Source organism: Miscanthus floridulus, chromosome 4, assembly GCF_019320115.1.
Source record: "Miscanthus floridulus cultivar M001 chromosome 4, ASM1932011v1, whole genome shotgun sequence".
NCBI classification, from domain to species: Eukaryota; Viridiplantae; Streptophyta; class Magnoliopsida; order Poales; family Poaceae; genus Miscanthus; species Miscanthus floridulus.
The window spans coordinates 89,445,090-89,470,587 of NC_089583.1; the positions used below are offsets into that span (position 1 = coordinate 89,445,090).

Below are 25,498 nucleotides of genomic sequence, written 5' to 3' on the forward strand. Positions count from 1 at the left end.
CAACACGTGCTCCATATGTCAGGATGTCATGAGTCTATATTTTGGCTTTTAAATTATGATTTTATTAGTGGCTAACAATTTTTATCCATATTTTAAGTTAAAAGTCTAGTGCGATTGCATAAATCTATCTAATGTAGCAAGTTACAAAATTTATTGCCATGGAGTTTAAATATAATGAAAATTAATTATTACTATGTGATTTTCAAGGTAATAATTTTCATGATTACTAAACTAAACTTTAGAAATATATATTATCTTTTGTAAATGCATGTATACTTATTCTGCATTATGGCACACAACATGTATGTTTATTTCGAACTAGTTTTTAGTATATTAATAGTAATAGAAGTGGCTATTTAGAAACAAACAGAAGTGTATTTTATGGCTGGTTTACATAATAGTATGTGTTAGTTTTAGAATAAAAAATAAGGCAATATTTTTAGTATATATTTAAGGATGGAAAATGTGGGAAGTAGATGTCAATTTAAGTTGTTGCTTATATAATCTATACTCTATACTGACGACAAGGGTGGCTATTAGATGCAAACATATATAGGGGTTACCTCAGATTATTGCTCATGCATAACGATGGAGGGGATAACAAAAATAGATTATATGACTATTATTATCGGTGATAGTTAGAGTTTATGAAATGAAGGCTTTAGTGTTTTAAAGGCGGCTAGGCGTCCAGGCGAGTGCTTGGTACGCCTGGACGCCTAGGCGGCGCCTAGGCGACAAGGCGCCACTGTTTCCCAAGGCGAGCTGGGTACGCCTGGACGCCTAGGCGACGCCTTTAAAACCATGGAAGGCTTTGATTTTTGTAAAGGGTTTTGGGATTTATTATTTCTTACTGCGTCTCTTGAGGATTAATAAGAAGACTCCAATTAGCTCTAGTAGGATGGTCGCAATTTAATGCTCAAATTTTGCACTGGGTCAACACAAAACTCATTGATCTTTTTATTCTTCACATCCTCTAACATTTTATAGATCTCATTAACAATTCCGTTTTAGGTGTACGAGATTAAAAAGATACGAAGACTGGCAAGAGAGTTCGCATCAGTGCATCCTACACCTGAAACGGAAGTCTTTAAACGGGAGCTGTTCAAGCATACTCGCATAGCCTTGGAGTACATGGGTGAGAGACGGCCTATAGCAGCTGCCGTGGTGCAAGGAGCCCCTGGTACATCACCATCGCGTGGGAGAAGGGCAGGGGTCGAAATGCAAATGGAGAGAACTGGACAACAAGGTGTGCGTCGTGGTGCAAGGACCAGGAGGCCGACAAATCGTATCAATCAAGAGAATGAACCCTTTGAGATATAGTGGCTCCCCCAGCTATGTCAGAGTTGAGAGGAGTTCACTAATCCCAACTGGCCAAGGGTTAAAATGAGGGATTGGCAACTAAGGTCCTACTTGGAACTACTCATGGCATGTTTGGAACCTGGGAATTTTATAAGAATCGTGGAGTATCATAGGAAACAATTCAATTTCACATAAAAACGCTGGAATAGAAAATTTTCCATGCATTCCAAACAAGCCCTCATTGAATAGCTTCTCTATAAAAATGCCCCAAGGCCCAATATCTGGTTCTTTCTCCTTGCTCTAGCCTGAGCCCCGGCTTCAGTATCTCTGTCCATCAGGTCATGACAGCTAGATTATGTTGTATAAGGGAGGAAAACGGCAGGGATCAGGTCATGACAGCTAGATTATGTTGTATAAGGAAGGAAAACGGCAGGGAGTCCCCTCCAGGTCCTCGAGAAACCTAGCCTGCTGGCAGAACTCGACGGTCTTCGCAATTGTTTCCTTTAGCGGCCTGACCTTCCATCCCAGCTTCTTCAGCTTATCGAACGTCATTGGAGCTGGGTGGTCCATGTCATAGATGCTCTCCCTACCAATTTTTGAAATCAAGTCAGCTATCCCAACTTCAGTATATAAAGGAACAAGAGAAGTGGTTAAGTAAGAGAAGGTTTACTTGCTAATGATAGGGTACTCATCAGGGTACATGCTCTTCAGCATGTCCAGCAGGCCATGGGCGCTGATGAAATGAGGAGCATAGATGTGCCTGCCGGAGGCTTCGGGTGTCTCATAGACCAGCAGAAGAGCATCAGCAGTGTCCCGAACGTCAACAATGTGCCAAAGTTTGTTCCTCATTTGATCAGGTCCTCCTGCATTTAGATGAAAAGGTAGTATAAGAGGATGAAGCCAAAGCAACAATACAGTAAACTGTAACTTAGTGGATCGCCCTTCTTAAATACGAGTATATATGAAAAGATATGAATTCAGCGCATTGTCTGGTGATTTGTGTGACAAGAAAAACCTTTCAGGAAGTAGACGAGGAACTGGCAGCTTGTGTTGAGTGTTGGCTGCAGAAGAGGACCAAAGACCACAGCTGGGTTGACACTTACAACATCCAGCCCAGTTTGTTTCCCATATTCAAGTGCAGCCTCTTCTGATGAAATCTTGGCAACAGAATACCAGTTCTGCATTTAAACAGGGCAAAGTGACGAACTCAACTTTGGAAATGAATAACTGTGGAGTAGATTTTGAAATCAGTTCTTGATCTGTTTATTAGGCTTTCCTTGTTTCCATTACTGCCTCTCAGTTTTTACAGTACCATTTTTTTCGATTGTAATTAAGATAAAAGAGATAAAACATACAAACGTCCTTGGTCGTATCATTGCAATTAAGATTTGCGTAAGGTCAGACCGTTCTAATGTTCTGATACAAGTTACTGATTACTCAGAAGCTAAACAACCAAGAGGCCGTCCTAGTTTACAGTACCAGTTACCTCATCATTCCTGCAGAATTCTTTATCTGACCAGCAATTCTCATCTTTGATCTTGTCTTTGGGCCAATCTTTCGGGTTGATCTCAACAGCAACCATGGATGAAACGACGACCACTCGCCGAGCATTTGCAGCAGAGGCAGCCTTGAGTACATTTATGGTGCCAGTAACAGCAGGACCCAGCATTTCTCGCTGAAAAGTTGTGCACAGCATGATATGAGCACAAAGCATGATAGATATATGGCCCTGTTTGGTTTCTACATGATCTCCTAAAATTTCTATCACATCGAATGTTTAGACACATACATAGAGTATTAAATATAGACTAATTACAAAATTAATTACACAACTTGCGACTAATTTGCGAGACGATTTTTTTAAGCCTAATTAGTCTATGATTTGACAACGCTGTGCTACAGTAAAGATGTGCTAATAATAGATTAATTATGCTTAAAAAATCATCTCGCAAATTAGCCTCCATCTATATAATTGATTTTATAATTAATCTATATTTAATGCTCTTTATTAATACCTAAATATTCGATGTGACATAAATTTTAGAAGCGACTATAGAACCAAACCCCCCCTATATATAGCAGAAAGCTGTGACAAGAAGTTGGAATGCACATGCTTTTGGACAAAGGACATTTCGGTTCGCTTCGTATCAGATGAATAGCCAGTATCATTTTGTTTTATCAATGTAATGTCATGAGTAAAAAAGAAATTGTTGAGTCACCGTACCAAGCGCCCAGAGATTTGGAGATGCTGCCAGCCGGCCACACATGTGACGCACCGACAGACCTACCGCAATGCGTCTGCAGCTCTGCCAGCCCCCAATGCTGCCGCAGAGCCACCAAGGCCACCGGCCCGCCATCCCCTGCGGCCGTGCGCGTCGTGCCCCTGGCCCTTGCCCACTGGGGGCTTGACGGTTGCGGGTTGTGGCGGCAGCTGGCAGCGCTGCAGATTGCTGCCATGCTCTGCGCCTCCGCACTCCGCTTGAATCGTCGCGCCGTCGCCTGCCGCACGCCTGCGTTGGCGGCCGTCAAACAGATGCATGAGTCGGCGACCGTCGGGGGAACGGGGAGTCGGGGACTAGGGCCTAACGGGGACGGGGATCGGGTAGAGGGCTCCGTTGTGGGTTTCGGAGAAGTGAGATGTCGGACACCGCATGGGCCTTATTGGGCTTCGGCTGAATTACAAGAACAGGCTTAGATACTTAGTGAAATGAGAAGGAAATTAAAGGCCAGGTCGGCCCAAGTCGTGAAGTCGTCTTCAAGCTTCGAACTCAGCCGTGTTTCATTAAGGGGAGAGAAAGACAAAGAACGGCATACATGGCGGCGGTCTCGTAGCGCAGACTACAAAACCAACAACAACAACAACAACAAAGCCTTTAAGTCCCAAATAAGTTGAGGTAGGCTAGAGTTAAAACCCATCAGAAGCAATCAAGGTTCAGGCACGTGAATAGCTGTCTTCCAAGCACTCTTATCTAAGGCTAAGTCTTTGGATATATTCCATCCTTTCAAGTCTCCTTTTATTGCTTCTACCCAAGTCAACTTCGGTCTTCCTCTGCCTCTCTTCACGTTACTATCCTGGCTTAGGATTCCACTACGCATCGGTGCCTCTGGAGGTCTCCATTGCACATGTCCAAACCATCTCAACCGGTGTTGGACAAGCTTTTCTTCAATTGGCGCTACACCTAATCTATCACGTATATCATCGTTCCGAACTCGATCCCTTCTTGTATGACCGCAAATCCAACGCAACATACGTATTTCTGCGACACTTAGCTGTTGAACATGTCGTCTTTTCGTAGGCCAACATTCTGCACCATACAACATAGCAGGTCTAATCGTCGTCCTATAAAACTTGTCTTTTAGCTTCTGTGGTACTCTTTTGTCACATAGGACACCGGACGCTTGCCGCCACTTCATCCACCCTGCTTTGATTCTATGGCTAACATCTTTATCAATATCCCCGTCCCTCTGTAGCATTGATCCTAAATATCGAAAGGTATCCTTCCTAGGCACTACTTGACCTTCCAAACTAACATCTTCCTCCTCCCGAGTAGTAGTGCCGAAGTCACATCTCATATACTCAGTTTTAGTTCTACTGAGTCTAAAACCTTTAGACTCTAAAGTCTCCCGCCATAACTCCAGTTTCTGATTCACTCCTGTCCAGCTTTCATCAACTAGCACTACATCGTTCGCGAAAAGCATACACCAAGGGATGTCCCCTTGTATGTCCCTTGTGACCTCATTCATCACTAAAGCAAACAAATAAGGGCTCAAAGCTGACCCTTGATGTAGTCCTATCTTAATTGGGAAGTCATCCGTGTCTCCATCACTTGTTCGAACTCTAGTCACAACATTATTGTACATGTCCTTAATGAGCCCGACGTACTTCGTTGGGACTTTATGTTTGTCCAAAGCCCACCACATAACATTCCTTGGTATTTTATCATAAGCCTTCTCCAAGTCAATAAAAACCATGTGTAGGTCCTTCTTCTTCTCCCTATACCGCTCCATAACTTGCCTTATTAAGAAAATGGCTTCCATGGTTGACCTTCCGGGCATGAAACCAAATTGGTTCATAGAGACCCACGTTATTGCTCTCAAGCGATGCTCGATAACTCTCTCCCATAGCTTCATAGTATGGCTCATCAACTTAATTCCCTGGTAATTCGTACAACTTTGAATATCCCCTTTATTCTTGTAGATCGATACCAATATACTTCTCCTCCACTCATCAGGCATCTTGTTCGATCAAAAAATATGGTTGAACAGCTTGGTTAGCCATACTATAGCTATGTCCCCGAGGCATCTCCACACCTCGATTGGGATACCATCCGGTCCCATCGTCTTACCTCCTTTCATCCTTTTCAACGTCTCTCTGACCTCAGATTCTTAGATTCTCCGCACAAAGTGCCTATTGGTGTCATCAAAAGAGTCATCCAACTGAAAGGTTGTGTCCATATTCTCACCATTGAACAATTTGTCAAAATACTCTTGCCATCGATGTCGGATCTCATCCTCCTTCACCAAGAGATGCTCCTTTCATCCTTAATGCACTTAACTTGGTTGAAGCCCCTTGTCTTTCTCTCACGAACCCTAGCTATCCTATAAATGTCCTTCTCTCCTTCCTTCGTACTCAAATGTTGGTAAAGATCCTCGTACGCTCTACCCTTTGCCACACTTACAGCTCGCTTTGCAGTCTTCTTTGCCACCTTGTACTTCTCTATGTTGTCCACACTCCTGTCATGGTACAAGCGTCTATAGCATTCTTTCTTCTCCTTAATAGCCCTTTGGACTTCCTCGTTCCACCACCAAGTATCTTTAGCCTCGCGTCCACTTCCTTTGGTTACTCCATACACCTCTGAGGCCACCTTCCGAATGTTGGTTGCCATCTTGTCCCACATGTTGTTTATGTCGTCTTCTTCCTTCCAAGAGCCCTCTTTGATAACCCTTTCCCTGAATACCTCTGACGTCTCTCCTTTCAGTTTCCACCACTTTGTTCTTTCAATCTTAGCTTGTTTATCCCTATAGGCATGCACCTGAAAACGAAAATCTACCACCAAAAGCTTATGTTGAGAAACAACACACTCCCCTGGTATCACCTTGCAATCCAAGCATGCTCATTTGTCCTTTCTTCTTGCGAGGACAAAGTCAATCTAGCTACAGTGTTGTCCGCTACTGAAGGTCACTAGATGAGGTTCTCTCTTTCTAAAGAAAGGGTTGGCTATCATCAGGTCAAAAGCTACCGTGAAGTCTAGAACTTCCTCCCCCTCCTGACTCCTATTACCATACCCAAAACCTCTATGAACTGCCTCGAAACATGCGCTTGTAGAACCTACATGCCCATTAAGATCTCCTCCTATAAAAAGCTTCTCACTACTAGGTATAGCTCTAACCAAGCCATCTAAGTCTTCCCAGAACTGTCTCTTAGCACTCTCGTCGAGGCCTACTTGGGGGCATACGCACTAATTACGTTCAAGACCATATCACCAACGACAAGCTTGACTAAGATAATCCTATCTCCTTGCCTTCTCACTCCCACCACACCATTCTTGAGACTCTTATCAATCAAAACTCCTACTCCATTTCTATTCGCGACTGTCCCTGTGTACCAAAGCTTAAAACCTGTATTGTCCACCTCCTTTGCCTTCTGACCCTTCCATTTAGTCTCTTGAACGCATAATATATTTACACGCCTCCTAGTCACGGTATCAACTAATTCTCTTAACTTACCTGTAAGTGACCCTACATTCCAACTACCTAAATGGATCCTAGTTGGTTCGACTAGCTTCCTTACCCTTCGCACCCGTCAACTCAGATGCGAAGACCTTTGCTCATTTTTCACTACACCCGGGCGCCGATGTAGCGCGCCACTAAGGAAGCGACAACCCGATCCTTGGTCACTTGACACCATGCCCAGATCACGACACGGCGCGTCACGGGGGTGACGACCCGACCCTTGCCCATTTAACACCATACCCAGGTTCCGATATGGTGCGTCGCTAAGAGGGTTACGCCCCAACGATTTTCTTTCGGGTTTCATCTCCATTAAAGTGGCTAAGTTTTTACATTGGCTCGCCACGCCTAATACAACCCTCCTTTACCAGGGCTTGGGACCTGCTATGCTGGGACACCAATGGTGCCCCACCATAGGCGGAGTTCAGACTACAAAACCACAGAGGAAATAGTTAGGAACCTAAACGAAAAAGAAAGAAAGAAATGGCAGCTTGTGTTGAGCGTTGGCTGCAGAAGAGGACCAAAGACCAGAGTTGGGTCGACAGTTACAACATCCAGCCCGGTTTGCTTCACATATTCAAGTGCAACCTCTTCTGATGAAATCTTGGCAACAGAATACCAGTTCTGCAATTAAATAGGGCAAAGTGACGAACTCAAATTTGGAAATAAATTGACTATGGAGTATATTTTGAAATCAGGTCTTGATCTGTTTATTAAGCTATTTCCTTGTTTCCATTACTGCCGCCAGTTTACAGTACCAGTTACCTCATCATTCTTGTAGAATTCTTTATCTGACCAGCAACCCTCATCTTTGATCTTTGTCTTTGGGCCAATCTTTCGGGTTGACCTCAACGGCAACCATGGATGAAACGACGACCACTCGACGGCATTTGTAGCAGAGGCAGCCTTGAGTACATTTATGGTGCCAGTAACAGCAGGACCCGACATTTCTCGTTGAAAAGTTGTGCACAGCATGTGTCGGGTTCATAAACCCAGGGTCCTTTATGGACCTGCTTCCAACAAAAGCTCGGTCCAGCAAAACAACGTTGCGAACGATGCGCAACTCCTAGGCCAGCCCAAAAACCAGAAGGCCTGGCCAAGGAAAGGATGACACTCGCTTCCGACTCTGACCCACCTCTCCGACCGGCGCTCGCTTCCAACCCCGGCCTGTCTCTCCGACCGGAAGGCTTGGCCAAGGAGGAATGGCGCTCGCCTCCGACTCCGACCGGAATGCCTGGCCAAGGAGGAACGACACTCGCTTCCGACTCCGGTCCGCCTCTCCGACCGGAAGGCCTGGCCAAGGAGGAACGATGCTCGCTTTTGACTCCGACATGCGTCTCTGACCGGGGATGCACTGAACCTCTACTTATAGCTCTTCTCTGACTAGCGCAGTCGGAGCCGACTGGGACCAACCGACTGGGGACGCCCGCTCGGTAAGGACCTAGGAAATAGGCGGAGCAAGTAAAGCAGGGTGCTCAAGTCAAAACCGTAATACCAAGGACTGTACCCTGTGCAGCACAGTACCAACAGGACATGTCAGAAGGGTGCCCTGCCACCTTTCAGGCATGACAGAACCTAAGTAGTGTTGTGAGCGCCGATGTTTGCCCTACAGTGTTGTGGGCACCCTCAACTTCCATACCAGGTGAACACAATAAAACCCCCACATGCCTCTGAGCATCAACAGTGTTGTGGGCGCCGTCATTTGTCATACATGACAAACACGATGGAGCCTACCACATGCGTCTGGGCATCAACAGTATTGTGGGCGCCTACAATCATCTTGTACCCGACAGCATGGGCAACAAAACTTAGTAGCATACGTACACTCTCTCTCACTTGTAAGGCCGTCCCCTTCATCTATAAAAGGGGATGCGCTCTCTCCCAATAAGGACGATTCAACCACCAGGATCGATACACGACTCTGGAACCATTCGAACGACCAATGATCGATTCACCCTCTATTAGCTTTAGTCACTCTAAAGCTACACAGAGCACATACTCTTCGAGCACCTGGACTCAGGAATAAAGTCACTGACCGACTCAAACTAGACGTAGGGCACATTGCCTGAACCAGTATAAACCATGTGTCATTGAGTGTTAGGCCACATCCGATCACAACGTACGACAAAACTATAAATATTTACGTGTTGGTCACTTTCTGCACCGACAGTTGATGCCCTCCGTGGGGAGGACACCGTACGTTCACGTTTTTGGTCATCGGATGACCCACTTTTCTGCCACCTTCGCCATGGTGGGCTCAAGCAATATGACTCGCTTTGGCTCACTGGAATTTCCCAAACTCTCACCTGTTGGGATGTGGATTCCACCTGTCTTTGAGCCGTCCTAGTCCTTCCTCTTCGGAAGCCTAGACTTCGTCGCCGACCGGCTCGGCGTGCTGCGCCTCCACGAGGAGGCACTTGTTCTAGCACCCGTCGGAGGAGGCACGTCCTCCGTCGGCTCCGAGACTCCCAGTGACCTCAATGATGAGGCGCCTGCGCTTCGCTCTAAGCCTACGCTGGGCTCAAACCCCGCTATGAGTAACGTACGTACTGTTATTTACTCGCTATTTCTTATTTTCTGGTGATTCTCCAGAGGAACCCCATTGTCCCTGCCGTGACTGCCATGCGGTTGGTTCCCCTATGGCCTTGCGTCCCCCATGGACGCGTACGCCCGAGGGGCTTTGAAGGATGCTAGTGCCACCCCCTCTCACATCCAAATTCGTGGGGATGGTGAGCTACGCTCCTGCCTCTTTTTCACGACCTCATGGGTGATGATGTTGAGAGCGATGGCTCTAGCATCGGTGATGTTGTGGCACTTAGCCACCCTCTGTCTTGGGAGTGCGCTATGGCGGACGCCTCGAGACAGCCGCCAGTGGTAGTGGAGTCTCTTCAGACCCACACCCCTCGGGACCCTCACACGAATGCCCTCGCATGTGTCTAGGAGCACACCGAGGAGCTACGACAAAGGGGGTAGAACCAGCCGCCACCTGCGCCGGTGTGCTCGGTGCAACATGCCATGCCCCGTGCACGTAACCCGGTGAGCGATGCTTGGGGTCACGCCCACCAGGTTCAACGCAACATCATCGACGGGGGGAACGATCCCCCACAGTTCGCTTGAGCTAGCCAAAACATCGCCGCTGCGGCGATGCTTCTACACGGCTTTCCTGAGCCTGTTGACCCACAGGAGCAGGCGGTCCATCGGAACCATCGGGCGCTGGTAGTGGCGAATCCACGGGGGGGGGGGGCTAGGGGGGCAGCAGCCCCCCCTGTGAGAGTGATATTCCTATGTATTTACTATAGAAAAAACGTGATTTCACCGTTAATCTTTGACATTTGTTCTAAATCTCTATTGATTAGCCCCCCCGAGGTGCTCATCTTGGCTCCGCTAATGGGCGCTGGTGGAGATCGCCATCGTTCAACAGGCAGAAAACTCCACGTCACGCCACTGACTCACGACCTCTTTCCCTATCAGGGGAATGGGCGCACGCCAGTCCAACCGCTCCATCTACTCACCACTGCGGGCGCCGAGAATGGAATGGGAGGGCGCAGCTATGCCACGACCTAACATGGCGCCCGCTCCACACCAGCCACCTATGCACAAAAGCCTCGGGCTGAACCGAGACGCTCACAGCATCATCAGCAATCAGTGTTGGGCCTGACATGATGATGACGTCCATTGGGCGGTGGTGAGAGCAGGCGACATGGGCTCTGGCCGGACCATCGAAGAGACTGGTGAAACGCACCCTAGGCGCGATCACCAACCCAATGAACGGAGTCCCAACCCGAATGGCCCGGGACCATGAGCCTTTGGCTGGCGCATCCAGAGAGCGTCGTTCCCATAACATCTTCGACCGCCTACCAACATCGCCAAGTATACCGGGAAGATGAACCCCGGTATATGGCTCGAAGACTTCCGGCTCGCCTACCGAGCCAGAGGAGTGGATGATGACCACTTCATCATTCAGTACCTCCCCATTTACGTAGGGGAACATGTTTGAGCATGGCTCGAATTCCTCCCACACGATAGCATCTACGACTGGGCAGACCTCAAGAGGGTCTTCGTCGGGAACTTCCAGGGGACATATATCAGCCCTAGGAACTCCTGGGACCTCAAGAGCTGCCAGTAGGAGCCCAACGAGTTCCTACGGGATTACATCCGTAGGTTCTCGAAGCGGTGCAACTCCCTTCCTGATGTCGTCGACGTGGACGTCATCAGCGCATTCCTCTCCGGGACAACCTGTGAGTCCCTGATCCACAAGCTTGGATGCCTGAAGCCTCAGACCACCCGCGACCTGCTTGATGTCGGTACAAACCACGCCTCCAGCAAAGAGGTGGTCGGCGCGGTCTTCAACGGGGGCTGATACAAGGGCAAGGCCAAGCGCGAGGACCAGGATGAGGGCCCCTCCATGCAGAGGGGCAAGAAGAACAAGAAGAATTGGCGCCGATAGACCAACTCCACATTGGTCGCCGTAGCTAATCGTGCGGGCAAGTAGCCCCAGCAGGGCCTGCCTGACCACTTTGACAAGTTCATGGATAGCCCCTGCACCAACCACGTCTACCATGTCAAGCACCTCTACAAGGATTGCGAGCTCCTCAAGCTCTTCCTATGACAAGCCGGCGGGCCGAAAGAAGGAAGGGGCAAGGTGCGACAACTAAGAAAGGGAGGCGCAGTGGGCAAGGACGGGGACAACTTTCCCAAACCCAAGGAATGCATCATGATCTTCGGGGGATCCGATGCCATCTACTCCAAGCACTAGCACAAAGTGCGCTACAAAGAGGCATGTGTCGCCAAGACGACCATCCCCTTCTTCCTTCACTGGTTAGAATCTTCGATCACCTTTGACCAGAGGGACCATCCCTCCCACATCGCTAGACCAGGACGCTACCCACTCGTTGTCGACCCCATCGTCTGCAAGAAGTGCCTCACCAAGGTGATGATGGACGGAGGCAGCGGCCTCAACATCCTCTATGTCAACACCCTCGATGCCATGTGCATCCCCCGGTCGGAGCTTCATCCGGTGAGCTCTCCCTTCCATGGTGTGATCCCGAGAGCACAGGCGTACCCACTCGGGCAGATCGACCTACCTGTCATGTTTTGCGACCAAGCCAACTTCCACTCGGAGGTGCTTACCTTCGAGGTGGTGGACTTCTCAGGGTCTTACCATGCCATCTTGGGGTGCCCATGCAACGCCAAGTTCATGGTGGTCCCAAACTACACCTACCTAAAGCTAAAGATGCCAGGACTGAACGACGTCATCACTATGCGTAGTACCTTCTCACATGCCTTCACGTGCGACCGTGAGCATTACGAGCTCGCCACTGCCGTCATCAACTCTTTCGAGCTCCCATGACTCAAGGAGTTGTCAACCCCAGCAGTCCTTGACTACAACAAGCCAACCTCTTCAACTGCCTTCTGCCCACTCAAGGAAACTAAGGTGGTGGGGATCGACCCTGCTGACCCTATCAAGATGGTGCGGATCAGGACCTAGCTCTTGGCCAAATAGGAATGCGAGCTCGCCGACTTTTTACGTGCCAATCGCGATGTCTTCGCATGGAAACCTTCCGACATGCCAGGCATACCGTGGGAGGTTGCCGAGCACACACTATGCCTCGTCCTAGGCTCGAAGCCCACCAAGCAATGCCTGTGTCACTTTGATGATGAGAGGCATAGGGCCATAGGCGAGGAGGTCGCCAAACTTCTGGCAGCCATCTTCATTAGAGAGGTATTCTACTCCGACTGGCTTGCCAATCCTGTTCTTGTTAAAAAGAAGACTAGGAAATAAAGAATGTGCGTTGATTATACTGGCCTCAACAAAGCATGTACAAAGGATCATTTTCCTTTATCGCGCATAGACCAGATAGTCGACTCCACCTCGGGATACGAGATCCTCTCCTTTCTGGATGCCTACTCAGGCTTTCACCAGATCGCGATGAAAGAGTCTGATCAGCTCACAACCTCGTTCATCACCCCATATGGTTCGTACTATTATGCAACCATACCCTTCGGTCTAAAGAAAGCTAGCGCCACCTACCAAAGGTGCATGCAGCAATGCTTCGCCGATCAAATCGACCCACTCGATTAGCCTGATCAAGCTGAGCGGCTGAAACCAACAATCGCCGTCTATGTTGATGACATAGTGGTCAAAATGGCTCAAGCTTGTGACCTGATCACAAACTTGGCCACGGCATTCATGAACCTTTGAAGGTTCAACATCAAATTGAATCCAAAAAAATGTGTTTTTGGGGTTCCGAAGGGGAAGCTGCTTGGATACATCGTGTCCGAACATGGTATCAAGGCCAACCCCAAAAAAATCACGACCATCTCCAACATGGGCCCTATACGCAACGCCAAGGGCGTACAAAGGCTCACTAGTTATCTGGCCGCCCTGAGCCAGTTCATCTCTTGGCTCGGCGAGCGAGGGATGCCTCTCTATAAGCTACTCAAAAGGATAGACACGTTCGTTTGGACTGAGGAAGCACAACAGACTTTAGAGAGCCTCAAAGTGTCACTGACATCGGCCCCAATCCTCATCGCTCCCAAACAGGGAGAACCCCTCCTCCTCTACATCGCGGCAAGCAACCACGTGGTGAGCGCCGCCCTAGTCTTCAAAAGGGAGGAGCCGGGACACCACCTTAAGGTCCAATGCCCCATATACTTCATCGGAGAAGTACTCACCGACCCCAAGGTTCAGTACCCCCAGGTGCAAAAACTCCTATACGCCATGCTGATGGCGACCCGGAAGCTCCTGCACTACTTCACTGACCATGAAGTCACGGTCGTTACTTCATACCTGCTCAGAGACATTGCCCGCAACCGCAATGCCATGGGATGAATCTCCAAGTGGGCACTCGAACTCATGGGCCACGACATTAGGTATATCCCTAGTACCACTATCAAATCTCAGGCTCTCATGGATTTTGTCTCCGAATGGATGGAGGTCCAGCTCCCGACTCCAGACGTCACCCACGAGTACTAGACAATGTACTTCGACGGGTCTATAATGGCGCCCCGCTCGGGGGCTGGAGTGGTTCTGATCTCCCCAGATGGGAGTAAGCTTCGCTACACCATCCGCCTCCACTTTCTAGCCTCAAACAACGCCGCGGAGTATGAGGCCCTCATCAACGGACTACGAATCGCCATCAAGCTTGGCGCCATGCGACTCTATGTTCGCGGTGACTCGGAGCTGGTTGTCGACCAAGTTATGAAGGAGTCCTCTTGCAAAAGCCCCCTCATGGCAGCATACTGCCAGAAGGTGCGCAAGCTTGAGGACAAATTCTAGGGGATCGAGCTGCATCATGTCCCCCAAAAGGATAATAATGCCACCAATTTTCTTGCAAAATTGGCTGCCAGGCAGGATCCGTCTCCGAATGGGGTCTTCATCAACGACCTCCATGAACCGTACACCCGCATCCTAGAAGGTCCCATCTAGACATGCCCCAATGCCACCCCGACGCTCGAGGGCTCTAACCCTAGTACCTCCGTGGCAACGTCGCCCGCCGACATCGCCGTGTTAGCACTCGATCAAATCGATTGGCGAGCACCGCTACTCGCCTACATCCTCGAGGAGGTTCTCCCACCCAAAAGGACTGAAGCGTGATGGATCGCTCGACACGCCAAGACGTTCGTCGCACTCGGCGATGAACTTTACAAATGAAGTCCATTAGGAGTACTCATGAAGTGCGTCCCTACCAACCAAGGGAAGCAGCTCCTCCTCGTGGTCCATGCCAGAATCCATAGACATCACGCGGCCCCAAGGTCACTAGTCAGACAAGCCTTTCACCAAGGTTTTTACTGGCCCACCGTGCTACGAGATGCAGAGGTGGTCATCCGCAGGTGTGAAGGATGTCAGTTCTACGCTTGGCAAACTCATTTGCCAGCACAGGAGCTCTAAACCATCCCCATCACCTGGCCATTAGTAGTCTAGGGCCTCAACATGGTAGGACCCCTCAAAAAGGGCCCAGGAGGCTTCACTCACCTACTCGTAGAAGTGGACAAATTCATCAAGTGGATAGAGGCGAAGCCCATCACCAACATCCGCTCAGAAGAGGCGGTCAAATTCTTCCTTGACATCATCTACCAGTTCGGTGTTCCTAACTGTATCATCACTAACCATAGGACTAACTTCACCGGGAAGAAGTTCCTAGACTTTAGTGATGGATATGGCATCAGGATCGACTAGGCCTCGGTCGGACATCCACATACTAACGGTCAGGTCGAGCGTGCCAATGGCATAGTCTTCCAATGACTTAAGCCACGCATTTTCGATCGACTCAACAAGTATGCCGGGCGATGGATCACAGAGGTCCCAGTGATCCTCTAGAGCCTAAGAATGACCCCAAACTGATCCATAGGGTTCACACCCTTCTTCCTAGCCTATGGAGTTGAAGCAGTGCTGCCCTCTGACCTCGACCATGGCGCCCCAAGAGTGAAGGCTTTCGACCACGACCAAACCACGGAGGCTCAGCAAGTCATAGTCGACCTGCTTGAGGAGGCCCACGAGACGACCATCATCCGCTTTGCTCGCTACCAGCAGACTCTCCATAGGTACCACGAGAGGAAAATTAGAGGAAGGATCCTCCAGGTCGGAGACCTCGTGCTTCGAAGGACCCAATCGACCAAGGAGAAGCACAAACTCTCTCTGCCTTGGGAATGACCCTATATGGTGACCGAAGTGATTCGACTGGGCGCCTACCGACTCAAGGATAACAATGGTGATGTTCTCACCAACACTTAGAATATCAAATAGTTACGTCGTTTCTTCCCCTAAAATTCGGTCTTTACCGTTTTCTTTCATTTAGCGTTCGCTCCTGCGAAGCACCCCGACCCGAACACTTTCGGCCTAGGTTGCTCGGGGGCTCCACGGGGGTATGTTACCCCCTCTTTTTACTATCATATGATAAATACATTTTTACTTGAACGAAAGGGTAGTCCATTCCTTTAAATTACCCTATGTAACTTTGCTTTAAACATTCCGACCGACCGCACCCCGCGTCTACCTATGGTTACGAGTAGCTAAGCCTCGCGGGCCATGCCCAGGCTCTTAAGGTTGCAGTCTATGGGATGAACGGGCAGGTGTGAAAAAGAAGGAATAAAAAACAGAGCTATGCTAGGGTAAAAACAAGGAATGAACGTGACAAGCTTCCCCGAACAAAGTGATTCCATCACAAAAATGAAACTGATTGTATTCATTAATACACAAAAACATTCACACAGGGGCTTCCCCATGAACTCATCCTTTACATATGCTAAAGTACTTCTACTTTACATGCTATTATGGCTACCTGGCATCATCGGCTGCCGACGCGACCAGCGAAGGAAAGGGCTGCTCGCTCTCCGGCACGACGACACTAGGCTCAGTAGAAGGCAGGGTGACATTCACTTTCGATCCAAGATCCACTCCATCCGTAGGCTGGGCGACGTCCTCCTAGGGCGCGCATTCAGTCGCGTTCGCATGGTTGGCATCCATCACCCACTGCATGGAGACTTGCTCGACCACCAACTGTGCGTGTGGCAGCAAGATTTCTCTGAGCACATGGATGGCCTCCGAGCTCCAGCCATCGGCGTACCCGCTGTAGATGGTGGTGAAGTCTAGGTCTAGGTGGTGCGGCGCCACCGAAGTCAACACCCTGATGTCCCATAGAACATTCCATCGGAGATGAGGGCCCAAACCTCACCTAGAACCTCTACCAGCCGGATGGTGGGCGTGCTGGTACTTGGCACCGACCCGAAGACCTCCGAGACGATGACCTGGGCGACATTGCGCATCTGGTCAAGTTCCCCCTTGAGAGCACATTGCTCTTCAGGGGACTTGGCCAATGCCTCCACATTCTGGCCAATCATCGGCTTGGCCATCTCTAGGTCCTGCTCCAGCGACCCAACGTTTCTACCCAGCTCTAGAAGAAGGATGACAAGCTCAAAAATAGGCTAAAGGAAAAAACCAAGACATCAAAAGCAGAATAGGTACATACCAAGGTGGGTGTTCTCGAGGATGGAGGGTCCCTCCTCCTGTCGAGTCACCTGCTCACGTAGCTGAGCGTTCGCCTCCTCCGTCCCTAGCACCCAGCCTTAGAGCGCAAGCACTTCCCTGGTCGACCTCCGACAGGGCCATTCGCTCTGACTCTAGGGCCTCCAGGGAACTCTAGAGCACTGCCTCGGTCTCCACTAGGGACTTCTAGAGTGCCACCTCTACCTCCTCTTGGTGGACCTTCACCGCCTCAAGTCCCCGCTCGGTGGCTGTCGCCCGCTCCGCCGCGAGTAGTTCCACCGCCCATGCCTCAGTCACCTCCTCCGCCCGATCTTGGGACTCACAGCGGGTGGACTCAAGCTAATGCTCGAGCTCGATGACCCGCCATGACATCATGGCCTCCCAGGCGTGCTCCTCCCTGAGGAAACAGGACTTTCGGCTTGACATCTCCTCTAGGCCCTACAAAGCAAGAGGCAGGCGCACCGAGACAACCGGTGGAAGACCAAGGAGCCAAGGACAAACGTAGAAAACTTACCTCTGTGACCCAGGGTAGGTTGACTGTGACTGCCTGCTGGATGACCTTGACCCGCTCTAGGGCCTCCAACAGCTTCACCCTAGTTTGGGCAAGATCAGACTCCATGGTGAGTCCTCTCCCCCCAAGCACGTCCCAAAGCTATAGCTCCTGCTCATCCCGAAGGATGAATCGAACCTTCCTTGGGTCCTTGGGGCAGGGTCACACCAGGTCGGTGGTTGCCTCTGGCTCGCTAGAAGGCCCAGCCGATGATCGGACCATCGCCAGCTCCTGTGATGGCACCGGCAGCTCCACCCTGTCACCTGCTTTGCCATCGGAGGAGACCTCCACTATCTCAATTTCATAGCCCACTGGTGGATGTTCTGCCTCTGGCCTGGCCACGTCTCCCCCCGACACCTCCAGCTCCGATTAGGAGGGTGAGCCGTGCGGCCCTTCGACCTGCGAGACGGGGAGCCTAGTCTCCCTCCCCTCTTCCGCTGCAGCCAGTGCAGGAGGGATCATGAGGGTCACCTCCGACCCAGCCTCCGCCGTCACCGAGATCGCCACCATCATCTCCACCATCACCGCCGTACTTGCGACCAGCTAGGAAGGCACCACCCCAGAAGGGAAGGCCATGCCACCACCAGCCTGCTCTTCTTACCACTCGCCGTGGCTTGATGCAGGCTGGGTGTCCACTCCACCTGCATGGGAGTTGGGGCGATGCTCAGTCCTATCAGCATCTGGCTGCTATAAAAAAGAATAGGTCAGCCGCACTCCGAAAGCTCAACTATGAGATAAAAAAACAGAGAAAGCATACCAAGACGCAAGCACCCTAGTCAGATTGAGGTGCTGCAGCTCTAGGCCCCACTCATTGAGGAGCCCACACAGGAACCAGTGCGCTGGGTGTCCTAGTCTACGCTCATGGAAGGTGAGGAAGGAGACGACCTCGCCGGCCCGAGGTCGTGGAAAATCCTCCCCCGCGGGAACCCTCCAGTGCGCCACCTCCTTCGGCGGTAGCACCACCTTCTTGGCAAAGGTGGCCAGCACCGACTCGCTCACAACAGATGACCTCTAGCTTGACATTGTGCTCCGTATTAGCGAATGGATCTGTGCGTTTTCTCCTCTCCCTCTCTCTCCCCTTTTTCTCCTAGGAACCACCACGGCACACGAATGCTCTTGGCAAGAAAGAAGAAGGAGGAAAGGTGGTAGTTGGGGAATAGGCGAAGGAATGGGACAAAAGCCCTCTCCCTTCCCCTATTTAAAGAGGAGGCGCAACAGTTGAGGAAAGGTGAATGATTGGGGCGAGAAACTCTCTCCCTTCCCCCGTTCAATGTAGATGGGATATGACAGGACGCGCCCTAACCGATGGGACGCACCCTGCCCGATGAGGTGGTGCCTGGTCAGATGGGACATGGCCTAGGTATGGCCCACCACTACCGCACACCAGGCATGAGAAACAAGGTGCAACTACATGTAGGTGGCCCTCCGCCTTCCCAGGCAAGACTTGGAAGGGCCCAACAACAGGATCTTCGCCCAGAAGAGACCAACGGGCTTCCCGAGTCGATTGGACAGCTTAGGAGAATGCTAAGAGACAGGTAAGGAGCAGAGGGATGCCCCATGCAGGCCATGCTAACTCCGTCATGAATGATGAGCACGAATCCCATTCGAACATCTCAAATAAAAGCTCTCCAAAGCCTGTCACTAGAGTTATCAAGGTAACTCTACCAATCCCACTTCCTTCATTTTATTTTCTGAATGCAAAAACATTCATTCATCCATTCTCATAAACGCATTTCACACATTCATTCATACAAGTCATTCATTCATCCCATACATCTGAAGCATTGCATATGCAATTGATGCATCACAACGCTCCGTGTTGCATCGTGAAGCGGCAGTTGTCTCATTCAACATGAGCAACGGCCGACCGAGGTTTGAAGTCTGACCCACGAAGGGCTCGAGGCTTCCTCGCATCAAAGAGCCAGGTTAGAAAATGCAGATGAGCCCCAACGGCCCCCGCCCAGTCTGCTCTAAAGCAGACAGGGTCATCCCAACCTTCTCATTCGATCCTAACCTCGAGCCATGCCCACAGAATCTCCATCGTGGGGAGGCTAGCAGGCCACCTGGGTCGATCTCCGGAATGACCCGGGCATCTACCAGGACGCGGGTTAAGGACCAGTGGAATGCCACATGAGGGCTATGCCAAACCCATCATGAACGACAGACCCGGATTCCACTCGAACGTACCCATTAGCGAGCTCACCGAGCGCGTCACTTGAGCCATCGAGGCAAGCGACGTTAGCTTAGCCTTTCTGGTTGCGGAAACCACGGACGGGGTAACACAAAAAACTCAACCGACCCCTACCGAGCAGAACGGGGCTCAGGGGCTCAGGACACCTGGATCCGTGACTCCAACTTGCCCGATCCCTCGGTGCACCCAACGCCTGGATCCGTGACTCTGACTCGCTCGATCCCTCAGCGCACCCGATGCCTGGATCCACGACTCCGACTCGCCCGATCCCTCAGCTGCGCTCAACACCTAGTTGATGAGTCCATCTCGCCCGATCCGTCAGTGCACCTGACGCCTGGATCCATGACTCTGACTCGCCCGATCCCTCGGTGCACTCGACGCCTGGATCCATGACTCTGACTTGCCCGATCCCTCGGTTGCATCCGACACCTGGTCCGTGAGTCCATCTTGCTCGATCCCTCGGCGCGACCGATGCCTGGATCCAGGACTCCGACTCACCCGATCCCTCAGCTGTGCCCGACGCCTGGTCCACGAGTCCATCTCGCCTGATCCCTTGGCTATCCCTTGGCTACGCCCGATGCTTGGATCTATGAGTCCATCTCGACCGATCCCTCAGCATGCCCGACGCCTTGGTTGACGACTCCGTCTCGCCCAGTCCCTCGGCCGTGACCAAATGCCTAGGACGGCGCTCCTGGAAACGATGGGTCAGAAACTGGAAAGAGGAGGCTTCGCCCACCAAGGTGCACACACACATGCCCCGCTGACAAAACCCCCCAGGCTATTCTGCCCGAATCACCTAGGGGCTCGGGGGCTACACCAGCGGGTGCGCACCCGCTGTCGAAATAAAAAATTCCCCCACTGGCAACACGAAACCCCCTAGATGATTCTACCCGAATCACCCGGGGGCTCGGGAGCTACACCCGCGGGTGCGCTCGCGTGCACCCGTTGTCAAGACAAAAATCCCTTGGCCCAAACAAAGCTCCTATCGGGTTCATAAACCCGGGGTCCCTCATGGACCTGCTTCCAGCAAAACGACATTGTGAATGATGCACAACTCCTGGGCCAGCCCAAAAGTCAGAAGGCCTGGCCAAGGAAAGGACAACGCTCGCTTCCGACTCTGGCCCACCGCTTCGACCGGAAGGCTTGGCTAAGGAGGAACGGCGCTCGCTTCCGACTCCGGCACACCTCTCCGACCGGCGCTCACTTCCGACCGGAAGGCTTGGCCAAGGAGGAACGACGCTCGCCTCCGACTCCAACCGGAAGGCCTGGCCAAGGAGGAACGACGCTCGCCTCCTACTTCGGCCTGCCTCTCCGACTGGCGCTCGCTTCCGACTCTAGCCTGCCTCTCCGACCGAAAGGCCTGGCCAAGGAGGAACGACGCTCGCTTACGACTCCGACCCGCGTCTCCGACCGGGGATGCACCAAACCTCTGTTTATAGCTCTTCTTCGACTGGCGCAGTCGAAGCCAACTGGGACCAACCGACCAGGGACGCCCGCTCGGTAAGGACCTAGGAAACAGACAGAGCAAGAAAAGCAGGGCGCTCAAGTAAAAACCACAATACCAAGGACCGTACCCTGTACACCTGTAGCACAGTACCGACAGGGCGTGTCAGAAGGGTGCCCTGCCACCTTCTAGGCATAACAGAACCCAAGCAGTATTGTGGACGCCGACGTTTGCCCTACAATGTTGTGGGCGCCCTCAGCTCCCATACCAGGCGAACATGATAAACCCCCCACATGCCTCTAGGCATCAAAAGTGTTGTGGGTGCCGTCATTTGCCATACATGACAAACACGATGGAGCCTACCACATGCGTCTGGGCGTCAACAGGATTGTGGGCGCCTACAATCATCTTGTACCCGACGGCGTGAGCAACAAGACTTAGTAGCATACGTATACTCTCTCTCTCTCTTTCACTCACTTGTAAGGCCGTTCCCTTCATCTATAAAATGGGATGCACTCTCTCCCAATAAGGACGATTCAACCACCAGGATCGATACACGACTCTGGAACCATTCGAACGACCAACGATCGATTCACCCTCTGTTAGCTTTATTCACTCTAAAGCTACACAGAGCACATGCTCGAATACTTAGCGCATGCAGGAGCTCCCGTCATTCTTGGCCCTTCGGTCCAGACTTCGACCGGACCTCTTGCACCCCCATCTTACTCCCTCTCGTTTGTAACCCCACAGCAAACTTTGAGCATCTGGGCTCAGGAATAAAGTCACCGACCGACTCAAACTGGACGTAAGGCACGTTGTCTGAACCAGTATAAACCCTGTGTCATTGAGTGCTAGGCCACATCCGATCACAACGTACGGCAAAAATACAAATATTTACGTGTTGGTCACTTTCTACACGGACAACATGATATTGGAGCACAAAGTATGATAAATATAGCAGAAAGCTGTGACAAGAAGTTGAAATGCACATTGCTTTTGGACAAATGACATTTGGAAAAAGTCTACTTAACCCCCCACCTTTCATACTTGGTCTACATCACCCCGTATTATATATTCACTATGTAGATCTACTCATGTGGAGTCCAACAAAATTAGATTTTTTATTTTATGATTTTTCTATGATTTACTGTGATTTTTCAAAGATTCACCGAAAATAAAAAAAGGAATTCAAAACCACCGGCACTGTAGCAAACACACCGCCCAGGGGGTAAGATAGACGGTTTTAGAAAGTTCAGGGGGTAAAACAGACGGTTTCATAGTTGGGGGAGTGAAGTAGACCAAGTATGAAAGGTGGAGGGTTAAGTAGACTTTTTCCAATGACATTTTGGTTCGCTTAATTTCAGATGAATAGCTAGTATCACTTTGTTTTTTCTAATGGAATGTCATAATCTGTCAATGGAATGTCATAAATATTATTTATTTTTTTAGAAAAGGAGGTTTCCCCTGCTTTACTTATCATAAAGCAATTTGTAGCAACGTTTACAGCATATGCGTATAGGCGCGCCCGCCAGCCAAAAAGGTTCTAAACCATTCCAGGATCAAACACATTGTCCACAAGTAAAATCGAATCAGAACTCGACTGAATCACAGCGTTGTAGACCAACTCCAAAGGCTGAGATCCCGATGTTGGTGGACTTGATCGGTGCCAACCTATTCCAGGAGGGAGCACTGCTCTTTGTTCCATCTTCTGTATCACCATAACTGTTGTAGGTGTGTCCTTTCTAGGATAAGCATTCATGTCTTTTTTTGCCCAAAATGTCTCCTAAATCTTTAGTTGATTTTTTTGGTCAAAAGATTTTTAATGGGTTCATGAGAAATAACTGGTTTTGAGCCTAACTATTTGAAGGAACTGGACTTGTGAGTTGTGGCATGAGATGGGCTTTGCTTCAATAATCCACCTGATTAAAAGTAAACGAATGTTAAACATCTCACAGAAAACTTGCCTCTGGATCGGTTATTTTCCCTGAAGGAACTGGAGTGGCGACACGAAAGACTCCCTGGCATCCTGCGATCGCAGCTGCCATAGCAATCGTAGTCAAGGAGATCTGCCTTGAAAAGCTTGAGGTTTTATGAAGCATTCTCTAACCGCTTCAGATGAGCAGTTTTCTTGTCACCTGAAACACGTACAGGTACGACACAGAGCAAAATAGTCAGCTCGATCTCGAGGCTGTCTCGGTAGTTTCCTGAACTGCAAGCTGTCTCCGACTCTCCGTAGTGCACATAAACAAAAATGAGCTGCTAAGTACTCAGACGATGGAGTTCTTTGTTACGTACTGAGGTCGCGGACGGTGCCGTGGACGGTGTAGCCGTGGGAGAGGAGGAGCTTGACGAGCCACGAGGCGATGTACCCGCCGGCGCCCGTCACGCACACCGTCTCCCCGCTCCCGGCGGCTTCCTCTGTGCGTCCGGTGGACATTGCTGTTCTGCACCTGTCTTGTCGTCCGCTGCTGGTCGTGTGAGGTGTGACTGTGACTATACGTGATGATGGATTACGATTCGAATCTATAGAAATTTAGTAAAAATATAAAAAATGGTTAAAGTCCATTCCTACCCAACATAAAAAAAGACAGGGTTAAAGCGCATACGGTTCCCGTCGCGTGTGAAGGTGAGTGCGCGACCTGTCGTCTAGGGAGGGGCGGTTTTACCATGCGGACAGACAGACGATGGCGGGAGAAAAATCCATGTGCATGTCGTTTTCAGATGACATCGGTGGTGATATCAACGGTTAAAAATGATTGTGTTTTGTTTCAAATCCATTTGCACCATTGTGGTCTCATCAAGTGAAGAATTGAGTGTTAACTTTGAGTGCTACCGTGTTTCTTAAGTAGAAACTTGAAGATCTGTTACTCTTAGCTTAGTGATTGTTGCCATCATCTAGATGGCCCGGTGGATTCCATTAGGGAAGCTATTGTAAGGAGGCTCTAGAAGTTGTACATGGTCTTGAAACCCACCATGACGGAGTAGCAAATAAATGGATATTCACTAGTGGATAGGAGTTTAATCGAGTATTTATAATTCAAGATGCTCCAACGTGGAGTAGAAGTTATGGCAACAACCCGACACTATGAATAAAAAAAATCGAAGGAGAGACCTCGACTTGTGCTATTGAGTACAAGGAGAGGAGGAAGTTTGGTACTAGCCCCTTGTCAAAAAGAAAATTTTAATTATAGTGTTAAGTCAAACCCCCATGTGCCTTCACCCCTCGTGCTTGGAGCTCCACCGCCGTCCCCTACTCGAAGGTCCACCATCATCCTCTTGCTCAGAGCTTCGTTGTTGCCCCCATGCTCGGAGCTCCTCCTTCGCCCCCTGCTCGGAGCTTCACCTACTGCCCCTAATCCGGTCACGAACCGGCCCAACACCACCGCGTTCCTACGTTGTTGCCCTATTCTGTCGTCTCCCGATGCTGCCCTCTTCCTCGGAGATCCGGTTGCTCGAGTATTCATGCCACAAATGTAGCCCACTGGGAGCTCCAACGCCACGGTTTGGTCCACTGCTTTTGTCATGTATGTGATAAGCGAACAGTTTTTTATCGAGGCGGTTAGACCAACTGCTTTTGTCAAATTTCTAAATAACTAAAAACAAATATTATAACAAAACAAATATTTAAGACTTGTGGGGATATAACCCCAGGTACCCACGGCAAAGGACATGGGCCGCACCATTAGGGATGGTCCAGCCCACGACATGAAGACTAGCGACACACAGCACTAGTCGGCGTACAGCGCAAGGCATCTAGAAGATATGATTTATTAGGACTTTTATTGATATTGTAATCTAAATAGAATACCTACCATTTAATTGACTAGGATACTTTTCTTGTAACCCTGTCTCTCCAGAGTATATAAGGAGGGGCAGTGGTCCTCTAGTCGGCATCCCCACATACCTCATCATAATATACAATCCACCACTAAAGATATGGGATGTAGGGTATTACGTCAACTTGACGGCCTGAACCTGTTTAAATCGTTATCTCTGCGTCTGTGTCACTATCTAGTTCGTATTACGCGCACCTCCACCGATTCATCTACTACCGTACGTGGGCATATCCCTTGGTAGACTACCGACCATATTTCATCGAACGTGACGCGTCAAGTAAAAGGTGTGCGTATTGATTCTAGGACGAACCCGATGGGAAGATCGAAGAAGCCGTACAGGAAGATCGCTGATCATACCAACATTGTCTGCGATAACTCGGCATCCAGCGGCGACTTGCTTTCGGCCACGGGCTCCATGATTCCAGGCTACCTGCGACGGCAACCGATGTTCACGGAAGTAAAG

The 25,498-nt window shown here is 50.1% G+C and overlaps 1 pseudogene; it reads right to left on the minus strand.

The window, feature by feature from the left end:
• Window positions 1-1,693: 1,693 nt before the first annotated feature.
• On the minus strand, window positions 1,694-23,636 carry LOC136552038 (cinnamoyl-CoA reductase 1-like; annotated as a pseudogene).
• Between the last annotated feature and the right edge of the window lie 1,862 nt (window positions 23,637-25,498).